Source organism: Protopterus annectens, chromosome 2.part1 (assembly GCF_019279795.1).
Source record: "Protopterus annectens isolate FY-2018-M chromosome 2.part1, PAN1.0, whole genome shotgun sequence".
Taxonomy (NCBI): domain Eukaryota; kingdom Metazoa; phylum Chordata; order Ceratodontiformes; family Protopteridae; genus Protopterus; species Protopterus annectens.
In genome coordinates, this window is record NC_056729.1 from 788,507,551 (window position 1) to 788,521,543 (window position 13,993).

Below are 13,993 nucleotides of genomic sequence, written 5' to 3' on the forward strand. Positions count from 1 at the left end.
TTGCTGTCTTAGGCTATTGTATAAACTGAAACATTTACTCTGTGTAATTATCTCTTGGCTAGTGGGGGCTGGTTCTTTTGTGTTCTTGTAAAAAAAAGTTGTTGATCTGGTCTTGCCCTAACTTTGGTGTCTTTGCACACAGTGCAGGCTGGAGAAGTTGTTTGACCACAACTGAGCTACAAAATATAAGTATCTTTTGATTATTTTTACAGATTACTGTTTTTATAATTTAATATATATAAAGCACTTTGTCTATTCAGAATCTTCACAAATCCTTATCTGTTTAAAACTTTCATTTGACTCTGTAGTGCTTTGCTGTCTTAGGCTATTGTATAAACTGAAACATTTACTCTGTGTAATTATCTCTTGGCTAGTGGGGCTGGTTCTTTTGTGTTCTTGTATTAAAAAAGTTGTTGATCTGGTCTTGCCCTAACTTTGGTGTCTTTGCACACAGTGCAGGCTGGAGAAGTTGTTTGACCGCAACTGAGCTACAAAATATAAGTATCTTTTGATTATTTTTACAGATTACTGTTTTTATAATTTAATATATATAAAGCACTTTGTCTATTCAGAATCTTCACAAATCCTTATCTGTTTAAAAACTTTCATTTGACTCTGTAGTGCTTTGCTTTGTCTTAGGCTATTGTATAAACTGAAACATTTACTCTGTGTAATTATCTCTTGGCTAGTGGGGCTGGTTCTTTTGTGTTCTTGTAAAAAAAAAAAGTTGTTGATCTGGTCTTGCCCTAACTTTGGTGTCTTTGCACACAGTGCAGGCTGGAGAAGTTGTTTGACCGCAACTGAGCTACAAAATATAAGTATCTTTTGATTATTTTTACAGATTACTGTTTTTATAATTTAATATATATAAAGCACTTTGTCTATTCAGAATCTTCACAAATCCTTATCTGTTTAAAAACTTTCATTTGACTCTGTAGTGCTTTGCTGTCTTAGGCTATTGTATAAACTGAAACATTTACTCTGTGTAATTATCTCTTGGCTAGTGGGGGCTGGTTCTTTTGTGTTCTTGTAAAAAAAGTTGTTGATCTGGTCTTGCCCTAACTTTGGTGTCTTTGCACACAGTGCAGGCTGGAGAAGTTGTTTGACGCAACTGAGCTACAAAATATAAGTATCTTTTGATTATTTTTACAGATTACTGTTTTATAATTTAATATATATAAAGCACTTTGTCTATTCAGAATCTTCACAAATCCTCATCTGTTTAAAACTTTCATTTGACTCTGTAGTGCTTTGCTGTCTTAGGCTATTGTATAAACTGAAACATTTACTCTGTGTAATTATCTCTTGGCTAGTGGGGGCTGGTTCTTTTGTGTTCTTGTAAAAAAAAAAGTTGTTGATCTGGTCTTGCCCTAACTTTGGTGTCTTTGCACACAGTGCAGGCTGGAGAAGTTGTTTGACCACAACTGAGCTACAAAATATAAGTATCTTTTGATTATTTTTACAGATTACTGTTTTTATAATTTAATATATATAAAGCACTTTGTCTATTCAGAATCTTCACAAATCCTTATCTGTTTAAAATCTTTCATTTGTCTCTGTAGTGCTTTGCTGTCTTAGGCTATTGTATAAACTGAAACATTTACTCTGTGTAATTATCTCTTGGCTAGTGGGGCTGGTTCTTTTGTGTTCTTGTAAAAAAAAAGTTGTTGATCTGGTCTTGCCCTAACTTTGGTGTCTTTGCACACAGTGCAGGCTGGAGAAGTTGTTTGACCGCAACTGAGCTACAAAATATAAGTATCTTTTGATTATTTTTACAGATTACTGTTTTATAATTTAATATATATAAAGCACTTTGTCTATTCAGAATCTTCACAAATCCTTATCTGTTTAAAAACTTTCATTTGACTCTGTAGTGCTTTGCTGTCTTAGGCTATTGTATAAACTGAAACATTTACTCTGTGTAATTATCTCTTGGCTAGTGGGGGCTGGTTCTTTTGTGTTCTTGTAAAAAAAAAAGTTGTTGATCTGGTCTTGCCCTAACTTTGGTGTCTTTGCACACAGTGCAGGCTGGAGAAGTTGTTTGACCGCAACTGAGCTACAAAATATAAGTATCTTTTGATTATTTTTACAGATTACTGTTTTTATAATTTAATATATATAAAGCACTTTGTCTATTCAGAATCTTCACAAATCCTTATCTGTTTAAAAACTTTCATTTGACTCTGTAGTGCTTTGCTGTCTTAGGCTATTGTATAAACTGAAACATTTACTCTGTGTAATTATCTCTTGGCTAGTGGGGGCTGGTTCTTTTGTGTTCTTGTAAAAAAAGTTGTTGATCTGGTCTTGCCCTAACTTTGGTGTCTTTGCACACAGTGCAGGCTGGAGAAGTTGTTTGACCGCAACTGAGCTACAAAATATAAGTATCTTTTGATTATTTTTACAGATTACTGTTTTTATAATTTAATATATATAAAGCACTTTGTCTATTCAGAATCTTCACAAATCCTTATCTGTTTAAAAACTTTCATTTGACTCTGTAGTGCTTTCTTAGGCTATACTTGGTGGCTTTGCAGTTGCCCGCCCCTACTGTGACACACCTCCCAGTCTAGTGTCATTAGCTCATTCTTCTTAATACAGAGAACATTTGATAAGGCCTTCTGTTCCTCCTTTTTCCCTTTTCAAAAAGTAAAACAAAACTTTTTTTTCTTTTTCGCCTGAACCTTCTTGTGTTCTGACTGTCCTTCTCAAACATATTGGAAATATACAGTATATTTCAGAGCATTTGTTATAACTGTATTTGCTATAACTGATTTAAGTATTTTTTTCTGGCTTTTTGAATATTTACTGCTTAGCGACTGCATCTTAGCCTGTTTATACAGCTCTGCATTCTATTTAAAATGTTTTTGTGTTGATTAACTGTTTTGCACTCTTAAAATGTTATTTGTTGCTTAATTTTACCTGTAGGCTAACACACTCAAGTGTGCTAGCAGCTTAAAAGCATTTATAGCATTTACTGTCTGTTTTTTCCTTGTCTCTGTAAAAAAAAAAAAAAAAAAAATCTCTTGTTTTCCCACCTTACTGAACTAGAGTAGTCCAGTTTCAGAGTTGCTGATCCCTGGGCTTTGTTTTTAGTTCCTGTTACTGATCCATTGCCTTATTAGGAAGGAGGGAAGTTTCTTTGCTTACCAGTGGGAGTGGGAAGCACTGAGCAGCCTTTTTGTCCGAATTGGTGAAGTTTCAGCCAGAAACTAGTAGTCCATTGGTCGTTTTGGGCCAATTCCTAGCTCCTTTCAGCCCCTTTGCTATAAAACACGCTAAACACGCGTTTTCCAGCTTGTACCAACTCAGCACAGATCCTTGTGGTGGCCTGCAGAGAGATCCAAGCAGCAGAGAGCTAAAAGAGTGACTTTCTACCAGATATAAGTATTTTTTGTGGCTTTCCCACTGTTATTAAGCTAGCGACTGCATTTCGCCTGTTTTACTGCTACTTTAAGTGATTTCTGCATTTTACACTGTTTATTGCACTTTAAGTTACTAATTGTTGCAAATTGTTTCTGTAGGCTACACACTAAAGTGCGCTAGCCGATTTACAGCATTTATAGCATTTACTGTCTGTTTTTTTCCTTATCTCTGTAATAAAACAAATAAATCTCTTGTTTTCCCACCTTACTGAACTAGAGTAGTCCAGTTTCAGAGTTGCTGATCCCTGGGCTTTGTTTTTAGTTCCTGTTACTGATCCATTGCCTTATTAGGAAGGAAGGAAGTTTCTTTGCTTACCAGTGGGAGTGGGAAGCACTGAGCGGCCTTTTTGTCCGATTTGGTGAAGTTTCAGCTAGAAACTAGTAGTCCATTGGTCGTTTTGGGCCAATTCCTAGCTCCCTTCAGCCCCCTGCTATAAAACACGCTAAACGCGCGTTAGCGCAGAGTTGCCACTGTTGCACACAAGAGCAGCGGCGGTTAAACAAGGTTAAACTATTCGGGACATCTAAATTCCACTCTTCAAATTTTGGCGTTAGAACTACCTTCCTCAAGCTGTACTGCTGATCTAACCAGCATATCCTATAACTGAAAAGTTCATCTCTACTTGATTCCCAAGTAGACTATTCTCTATCTGTAAAGCCTAGCACTTACTCCTACAGTACTTGCACCTTGATAAAGCACTCTTATTATAGATAGTACCCCACCAGCCTAAAACCCACTTCCCCCGGAGTCCTTTGAAAGTCTCTTTATCTACTACTTCTAGTATGTCGAGGGATCAGTTGCTAGTGTCCTCTCCAGCTCAACTGGTGAACCTGGAATATTGAGGCAATGTTACAATTGCCTCATGTACACAGACAATCCTCTCCTTCTCCCACAAAACACAAATAAATGCGAGAGATGCAACTATATGGCCAAACTGGAGGCTGAGCTCTCTCAACATAGGACTGGCAAGACCAGACAGGAGGAGAAGGTAACCACACACAATACATACCCAGTCACACATGGTACCATCACAACTTCAAATCATACACATACTCACACAAAGACATACTCGGAGGCTCTGATCAAAAATTTACCAAAACAGCAGAGGCCACCAAAGCAGACACCCAAACAACTACCACCTCACGACCCAACACATGCAACACATAGACCACACAGTCAGAGTGTCAAACAGTCACAGCCCTTAAGGCCAAACAAAATGCCAGACACACTTGTCTTTGGTGATTCCATAGTCAGACACACTGACGTCCCGCTCACCAGACTGAGTAAGGAGAAGGTCACAGTAAGCTGCCTGTCGGGCGCTAGAATCCGCCACATAACGCAAGCACTCAGGTCTCTCAACAGCAGGTACAAGTACGACTCAGTCATTGTCCATGCTGGTGTCAACGACCTGAGACGTACCTCCTTGGACTACATGAAAAGGGACATCGAGGAGCTCTCTGATTATGTAGCCCAGGCAGGTATGACCCCGACCTTGAGCAGTATCCTACCTTCACCTAGAATGATGCCACAATACAGTGATAAGATGATCAGCTTTAATAATTGGCTTAAATTCTGGTGTCATTCAAAGGGGATCCAATGTCTGTCTGCCTGGGATGACATGCTGGACAAGCCACGCTGATTAAGGGACGGCTTGCACCTGTCACCCTGGGCTTCCGGATATTGGCAAAGGCTCTTGCCACCCCATAGTGCCTTTTTAGGCAAGGCTCAAATTCTAAACCTACCACCCTAGAACACCAAAAGGAAAAAAAACTAAGGGTAATGCTGCTCAATGCCAGAAGTCTCAATCTCAAGATGCACGCACTCGAGGCCCTTCTCAATATGGAGAACATCGATGTCTGTGCTGTGACAGAAACCTGGTTCAAGGCTCCTGAGAGCACCCCAGCACTAACAGGTTTCACCTCATATCATGCTTTCCGCCCCAAAATCCGGACAACACCAAGAAAGGAGGGTGTCCATATTCATAAAGGACACCCACACCTCAAGGTTGGTGGCAACGCACAATGCATCGGAGACCATCCAGGTGCAATTAACCATAGGCAAGACTGCTCTGCAATTTGTAGCATGTTACAGGCCACCCTCTCAAACTCAGGAACCTCACATGGCCTTCCTGAAAACATTGGAGGATAAATGTATCTCCAAACACCATCATACTAGGTGACTTCAACTACCCTAATATAAACTGGGAACACTACTCAAGCCCTAACACTCTAACCCAAAGATTCCTGGAGTTCATAAACTCAAATGCCATGGAACAACTAGTCACCATCCCCACAAGAGGAGAAAACATACTTGATCTCATCATCACGAACATGGGATCAAAATGTTCAACACCGAAGTATACCCCTCACTGGTGAGATCAGATCATAAACTAATCTCGCTGGAGGTCCTCATCCCCCCACCTGAAACAAAAAGACCACAGTGAAAAACTTCTCAAAAGCCGATTTCACACTTCTAAAAACTAGTGTGGTCTCCTTTAAGGCCCCTGAGCCAGTGGTAAACATTACTCAAACCGCTGAATCACTTACAAATGCCTTCTACCAGCACCTACAGGACTGCATGGATCAGGCAATCCCAAACAAAACTAAGACTCTCTGTACCAAAGGCAAGCATCCAGTCTGGTGGACCCCAGCCATAAACAAGCTCTACAACAAAGGAGGAAGCTACTACAAGATAGAGCAAAATCCTTGAAAGGTAAGACACCTTTGATCATTATAAGTAAAAACTAAGAGCTCTCATAAAATCATCCAAGGCAAATTTTGAGAGAAAAATCGCCAAGGAATCTAAAGACAATCATAAGGCCTTTTTAGCTATGTTAGAAACCTAGGAGGAAACTCCCAGATATGCTCAGAATTAGTTCAAAATGATGTGAAAATTACTGAACCTACACACATTGCTAACATACTGGCTGACAGGTTCAGTGCAAACTTCTCCCCTCCCCCCAAAGGAGAGATATCTATTCCAGAGGATTGTAGCCCCAAACATCTCCAACGCCCAGGTGAGAACTGCCCTCACTAAGGCAAAAACACAGCATCCATGGGACCGGATGGTGTCCCGGCTGTGTGCTTCATGAACTCAATGAGGAATTAAACCCACAGTTAGGACAGCTGTTTAATCTTAGCCTCACCTCAGGATACCCAAGGAGTGGCGACGGTGACTGTGGTCCCACTTCATAAGGGCGGTGCCTCCACAGACCCTGGAAATTACCGCCCCATTAGCTTGACAAGCCTTATCTGCAAAGCCATGGAGAGGATCATAATGGAACTCATAAATAAAGACATAGGGAACTTGCAGACTTTGGATCCAACCCAGTTTGGCTTTGTCAAAGGCAGATCCTGCCTCTTAAACTTGGTTGACTTTTTCGAGACAGTCACCAAGGCAATTGATGAGGGAAGGCAGTCCATACAGCCTACCTCGACCTGGCAAAGGCCTTCGACACAATACCCCACTCAGGTATCATCGAAAAACTCATCAGCTTGAATGTAAACCCATACATCACAAGATGGGTTGCAAACTGGCTAAGTGATAGAACCCACAGGGTCAGAGTTGCTGGAGCCATGTCAGACTCAAAGCCTGTCACAAGTGGTGTCCCACAGGGCTCAGTCCTGGGTCCACTCTTGTTTGGCATCTACTTTTCTGAAGTACAAGCAAACACAGGAGGGTTATGGCTGACAAAGTTTGCAGATGACTGCAAACTGGGCGCCATAGTCGAAAACACATCTGACACAGATATCCTCCAGAAGGGCCTCACAGAAACGGATAACTGGTGCCAGAGCCATGGCCTGAAGTTAAACGCCAAAAAATGCATAGTCATACCCTTTGAGAAAAACAAGGTTACCCCTAGCTACCATATAGGTGGCAATCCACTCAGCACAGAAAAAGTCATCAGGGATCTGGGGACCCAAGTTGACAGTAGCCTTTCGTTTGACACTCATGTTGCTAAAGTAATTAGGAAAACCTTCTATATCGCCCACCTGATCATGAAGGGATTCACATCTAGATCAAGGGAGGTCATCGTCCCGTTGTACTCATCACTCATTAGACCTATGATTGAGTACAATGCCCCGTTCGGAATGTATCTGACCAGACACCTGCTGCAGCTTGAAAGGCCCCAAACGTTCCTCACCAAAAGGATAAAGGGTCTCAAAAATATGTCTTATGCTGCCCGACTGAAAGAACTCCAGCTCTATTCAGTCTCATACCACTTGCTCAGAGGTGACCTGTGCCTGACATATAAGGCCATGTCAAACCCAGATTTGATGAATATGCTTCACCTCAAAAATCTAGATCCTCAGAACCACAAGGGGGAGACTTAAACCTTGACACGGTTATAAATAGAACGTGCTGGAGGGACAGATTCATCACCCAGAGACTCCTATGCTGTGGAACAAAATCCCGGTACATGTGAGGCAGAGCACCTCGCTGGCCTTGTTCAAGAGGAATCTTGACCAATGGATGGGAGATCGCAGATATACCCCAGGGATTACTTCAGTGTCACTGCTTGACAGAGGCACAGAAAAATGCTAGGCATAGTTTTTATTCAAACTAAAGGGGTGGCGAAAGCCACATAACTATGGGCTAGGCTTATAAATGCCCTTGGGCAGATAGCCTAGTATGAACCTATGAACCTATGAACCTATTCTAAACTGGGAATTTAATTCTACCCATTTCCCAAGATCTATTATGATGTGTGTAGTCTATTCTATTTCTTTTTGGATACCAAATGAAGTTTAATAGAATTGTATTTCTTTTTTTCAGAATTGTTTTGTTTGGTACTATAGAAATAGCTTGTGCAGTGTAATTTATTTTTGGAAGTATTGTCATTTTTATTATTTGCAATCTGTTTTCAAATCTCAAAAACATTTTATTCTAGCTTGCTATAAGCATTTTTATTTTATTAATTGCATTGCTATAATTTATGTCTAATGTAGATTCCAAATTATCACATAGTGTTATTCCTAAATATTTTATTGTGGGAACTTGTTTATCTATTACAAAATTTGTTATTGAAGTGAATTCTCTCTTTTTATTCAAATGCATATAATTAGATTTTCCCTTATTAAACCTAAGGCTGGATATATGATAAAACCTTTCCACTATTTCATCTAGTTTTTGTACTGATTTCTCCGAAACAGATAATGTGAGTAAAACATCATCAGCAAATAACATAAGTTTTGAATTAAGTTGACCATATACATCTATGCCTGATAGTTTATGATTGTGGCATACTAATGAGGCAAGTAATTCAATTGCTAAGGCAAACATCGGGCATCCTTGTTTTGTGCCTTTGGTTATTTCAATAGCTTTTGAGGTAAATGGAAGTTTTACATAACCAGATTGTTTTTATAAATATTCTTTATTAGCGTAATAAAATTAGAAGGAAATTCAAATAATTCTAAAGACTTAAAAAGAAAGTCCCAGCTCAGCAAATCAAAGGCTTTTTCTATATCCAAAGCTACTATTAGAGCTTCCTGGTTATTTCTGTTTAAGAAATCTATAAGTGTTAGTATTCTTTGTATGTTGTCATGTGTGTGTCTTTTATAAATGAATCCTGTTTGATCCTCATTTATTATGTGTATCAATGATTTTTTAATTCTACTAACTAGTATTGACATAAAGATTTTATAGTCGTTGTTAAGTAGAGAAATTGGCCTATAAGGTTTACAATGTAAAGGGTCTTTATTTTCTTTTATAATGGGTGTAATTAGGGAGTATCTCCATGAAATTGGTATTGTGTTTTGTGCTTGAATTTCATTTAAAGTTCTGTGAAAGGGTCTACTTCATGTTGTCGAAGGTCAACAGTATCGAAGCTGATATTGTCGGCACCAGATTAGCGAAAGCAAAAAACATTGAACGTTTAAATGGAAATCTCTGTAAGGGGAGATTTCTGTTTAGTTCAATGTAGTGTGGTCTCGGAGTTGGTATATTTAAGTAGGGGGTGGTGGGGCTTGCCCCCTTGCTTGCAAAGGTAAGTTTTTATTTATTTTTGTTTTTAGGCATTTTTCTTTATTTTTCGATGTTTCAGAATTCGATGATATGGTGTCGACCATATCAGATTCGATATTCTGAAACTTCAATAAGATAATATAGATGCCTATGAAATAATGGTATTACTGAGGATGGAAATATCTTATACAGTTCATTAATTATTCCATCAATTCCTGGTGTTTTATTACTTTAACTTTCCTTAATTTTTGGGGTAATTTCTTTTAGGGATAATTGTTTTTGAATGTCTGACTTTAACTTTTCTGGTATTGCTTTTACCTTTACTAAATTCAGGCCTAAGTTTGATGTATTAGTTAGATGAGAAATATCATTATAATGATCAGACAAATGATGTTTAAATGCATCTAGTATATCATTTATATCTGAAACCTTTTTTGTTTTGTTTTCCCTTTATGTATAATATTTGTAATATAATTTTCAGTCGAATGTTTCCTTAATCTTATTGCTAAATTGTGCATATGTTTGGGTGAAACTGCATAGGAGCTAAGTTTGAACTTTTCTATAGCTATATTAATTTTGTGAGTTAGGATTTCATTATATCTTTTGTTTAAGTCTTCAATTGCTTTTTTATGATTATGTTGTGTGCAATTAGATGAGTTAATAGTGAAACCTGTGATTTGTTTTTGAATGTTACATAATTCTGATTCCCACTCTTTTAGTTTGTTTTTGTACCATGAAAGAGTTTTTCCATTTACATAAGCTTTTAATGTGTCCCAAAGATTAATTATATTTGTTTCAGTAGTGTAATTTATGTCTAAAAAGAGTTGTATTTCTGAATCTAGCCAAGGTTTAAATTGTTTTAATTTTGTAATGTAAGCTGGAATTCTTGACATAAAGATTAACTTCTAATAATCTGTATGCATTTTGAGAATTAATCAGTTGTGGTCTGAAAAGAGACACAGAATTATGGAGAATTTGTTATTTTTTAATTTAGTTCTTTAGATATGAAGATTTTATCAATTCTTGTATGTGTCCCAAATCTGTGATCTTGGTGTAAAAATACTAATTAATTGTTCTCCTTATAACTGTATATATCAATTAGATTTAAGCTTTCTTCCCATTTTTTAAGTAACTTCCCTATAGAACTTATACATAAATTCCTTTTGCTTGTGGTTTCTGATTTATCCAATATACAGTTGAAATCACCTCCCAGAATCAAGTTTCCTATATATACTCTAGTAATTAGATCCATGTGTTTTCTAATTGTGCCAACCCATGTCCAGTGTCTATTATTGTATTTTACTATTACTATAACCAGAAGTTCTTCTTTATCTTCATGTTTGTAAATGATTTGGGACATGGTGACATTTTTTTTCCATAAAATTAAAGTTCCCCTGGTCTTTTTCTTATATGAAGAGTGAGATAAGGTCATGTATTCATTAAGGTTCCATATATAGGTATCATTTGTTTTGAAGTGAGTTTCTTGAAGAAATACCATTTGTACTTTATTTAATTTCATATATCTTAATAAATTAGATCTTTTCCTTGGATTATTTAAACCATTAGTGTTTAAGGATAGAATAGTCAAGTCCATGCCCCAAAATTAACTTTACATCATGTTTGCTTTGTATAATATATTTGCAGTGCCATACACTATATATAATGTGTAACTACTATGTTAATAATTCTCATTGTAGTCAATATATTAATTTTAATCAAATAACTCAAATTATAATTTAGTTCAGGCCAATAAAAAAAACATAAAAATGTCAAAAATAAATGCATAATAACAAGTATACAAATATTTCTGTAAATCTTCTAATGTACATGAAGTGAAATAAACCTCCAATCTGTTAGATGAAAAGAAATCTAACAGATTGACTACCATAACTCCCAACATGCAAGAAGAAAAAAAAACTAACCCCTTTCGAGCTCCAGTTTACATTTTCTCTTATCTTGGAGATTTGACAAAATCAGATAAAGAAAATGTAAAAAACAAACTAGTAGTTATTGTTTTTCACAATATAACAATTAAACTTGAATGAACAGAGTGTATGGAAATGACTATTGATTTAGTAATACAATTTAAATTTAGATTAGACTTTCTCTTCAGAATATAGCAATCTTATCATGCACTACTAAACATTTATAAAATAAAACCCTGTTTATATCATACCAAATGCTAATGATGTCAAGGGGATATCTATTAGGTACCATTTCTTTAAAGGCCATAAACAGTTTAGTATATGTTGCTTAACATTAGTTCTCTCTAGACTGAGAACAGTGTATATACATACGATTAGTCTCCACTGTTATGATATGACAAGTACACTGGTAATTATTTCAGATAAAACCCTCTCATGTACAATAAAAATATATTATATATGAATAAAGTAGACTTAGAAATGAGCCAGTGAGTGAAGATAAATAAAGACAAATCTGTCAAGAGCACTTGAATCATACTACAAAAACTATGCAGCCCAAAGAATGAGCCTGTGATGTTGTGTTCACTAGAAATGATAATGTAAATGTGTTTAAGCAATTCATATCATAACAGTTAACCAAAAGAATATTGTTTCATAAAGACATTAGAGTGCGATTTAAACATACTCATGTCATTTCAAGACAGTGTACAAATGGTAGATGAAACATATTAAATCCCTGAAGTCATAAATTCATTGAGCACTACAAGTACTGAAGTTAATGCAGTTAAAGATGTGTTCTTAGAAAAAAAATTCTGTTGTGTAACTGTCGATTAATTGTCTACAATTTGCAAGAATAGAAGTCAAAATAATTTTAGAGCAATGGAAGTTTCAGCATGTGACATGGGTAAATGTCCACATCTGAATGGTCCAGTTAAAAAGACAATTACATATTGAGAAAACCCACTCAAAGGAATCTCAACCATTAACAGTGCCTCTTATGTAGGTGTATATGTAGATTTCTAAATATAGGAAAACTATCTTGCAATACATAAGTTTATCAATAAATCAACTACCAATAAATTTTGGATTAAAACATAAAATTTCCCTTAAATGCCTCTCACTTGTATGATGTAGATTCCTGTGTTATGGTCAAATTCCACTGCTAGAAACCCAGTCTCATCTTTAAGAACACACTGAAAATCCCATATGTTAATTGTTCAAATTAGCATAATACAAACATTGAAAGCCAACTAATAAGCAGCATAGGAGTCAACAGAACACAGTGACTTGTATTTTATATATAAGAAAAAAGAAAAGGAGTAGGAACAACAAAAGTCATACTGGCTAATTAGTATAATGAAAAGGCAATAGATTGGTAAACAGTACATCTGTGATAATGTACTATAAAGAGGAATGTTCTTTTAATATGGTGCATATCTACTCAATATTATAAGTGTTACCTTTAGATGTGTGATAACATATAAACAGTAGTGGACAAAGGAATTGAATCAAGTTATATCAATCACAGTACTAAAGATACTTCTACATTATCTCATTTTTTTCCTCTCTCTTTCCTCTTCTGTATAAATGAAATGTATTTGGAGTGACTACTTTACAGCATTTAAAGTGAATAGTATAGAGTTTAGGGTGTATTATACAAGATATCTTATCCAGGCAAAATTCCCATGTGAACAGATGCCCAACAATAATAATTATTCCAAAAACTTTTATCTTTATACACTGCTTTTTGTCCTTCAAAGCTGTACTATACCCACTTTGCAGAATTCCCAGCCTAAACAAACCAGGGAACTAAATGTTACCCACACCTTCAAACCTCTTTAAGAGTTCACCTTTCATCTGCAAACATGTGCATATTTTGACAACCAATATAGTACCTGCCCACAAGATCAGCCATTTCATATTCTAGGAACTCTGTGGGCACTCCTAAGTACATATGTGTTGACCCAAGTTCATAATTTGTTATTTGCATAATTGCTTGTTTATGACCTAATTTATATTTGTTCTTGCTCTATGTAGAGACTTTAAGCTCTAGATTTCCCTTAAAAGTCTGTGATATGCATAGTGAACTGTCTGGTTAACAAACTTGCATGCATTGTGACCTGTACATATCTCTAAAATGCAATTCTGGCAACTGTTTGATGTGTCAAGGTAGCTAACATGAATAGCAAACAGTGTTAATGGAATCACAACAGTAGTGTGCAATATCACATACAGTTAGAGTAGATGAAACAGTCTACTAATAGGATGCATTTGTTTAGCAGGAAGCTAGCTACCTTAAAAATGGACACTTGCCATAACGTGATGTAATCTAAACAATGGAATCTAGTAGGTATACCTGGATGGGGAATTACATATCCTAAGTGCATGCTTATACAGATAGGCACTTAAGCATTCGTCACCATACATGTTATATTTGTTCAGCTTACAGAGTATAAGAAAAATTACCGTGTGGCAGTATGTAGCCCTTCAAATGCATTTAATATTAGAAGTACCTCTCAAAATTGTTTTTTATGCTTTTATACTTCTTTATTATTCTAATTTGTGTCTATTTTGCTGTGAGCTTCCCTTACAGTCTGTTATCACCTTAAATCCTTTACATCAGACAAGGGAAGTACTGTTATGAAGGAGGTAGTGCATAAAAGCAACTGTACACTTTCACA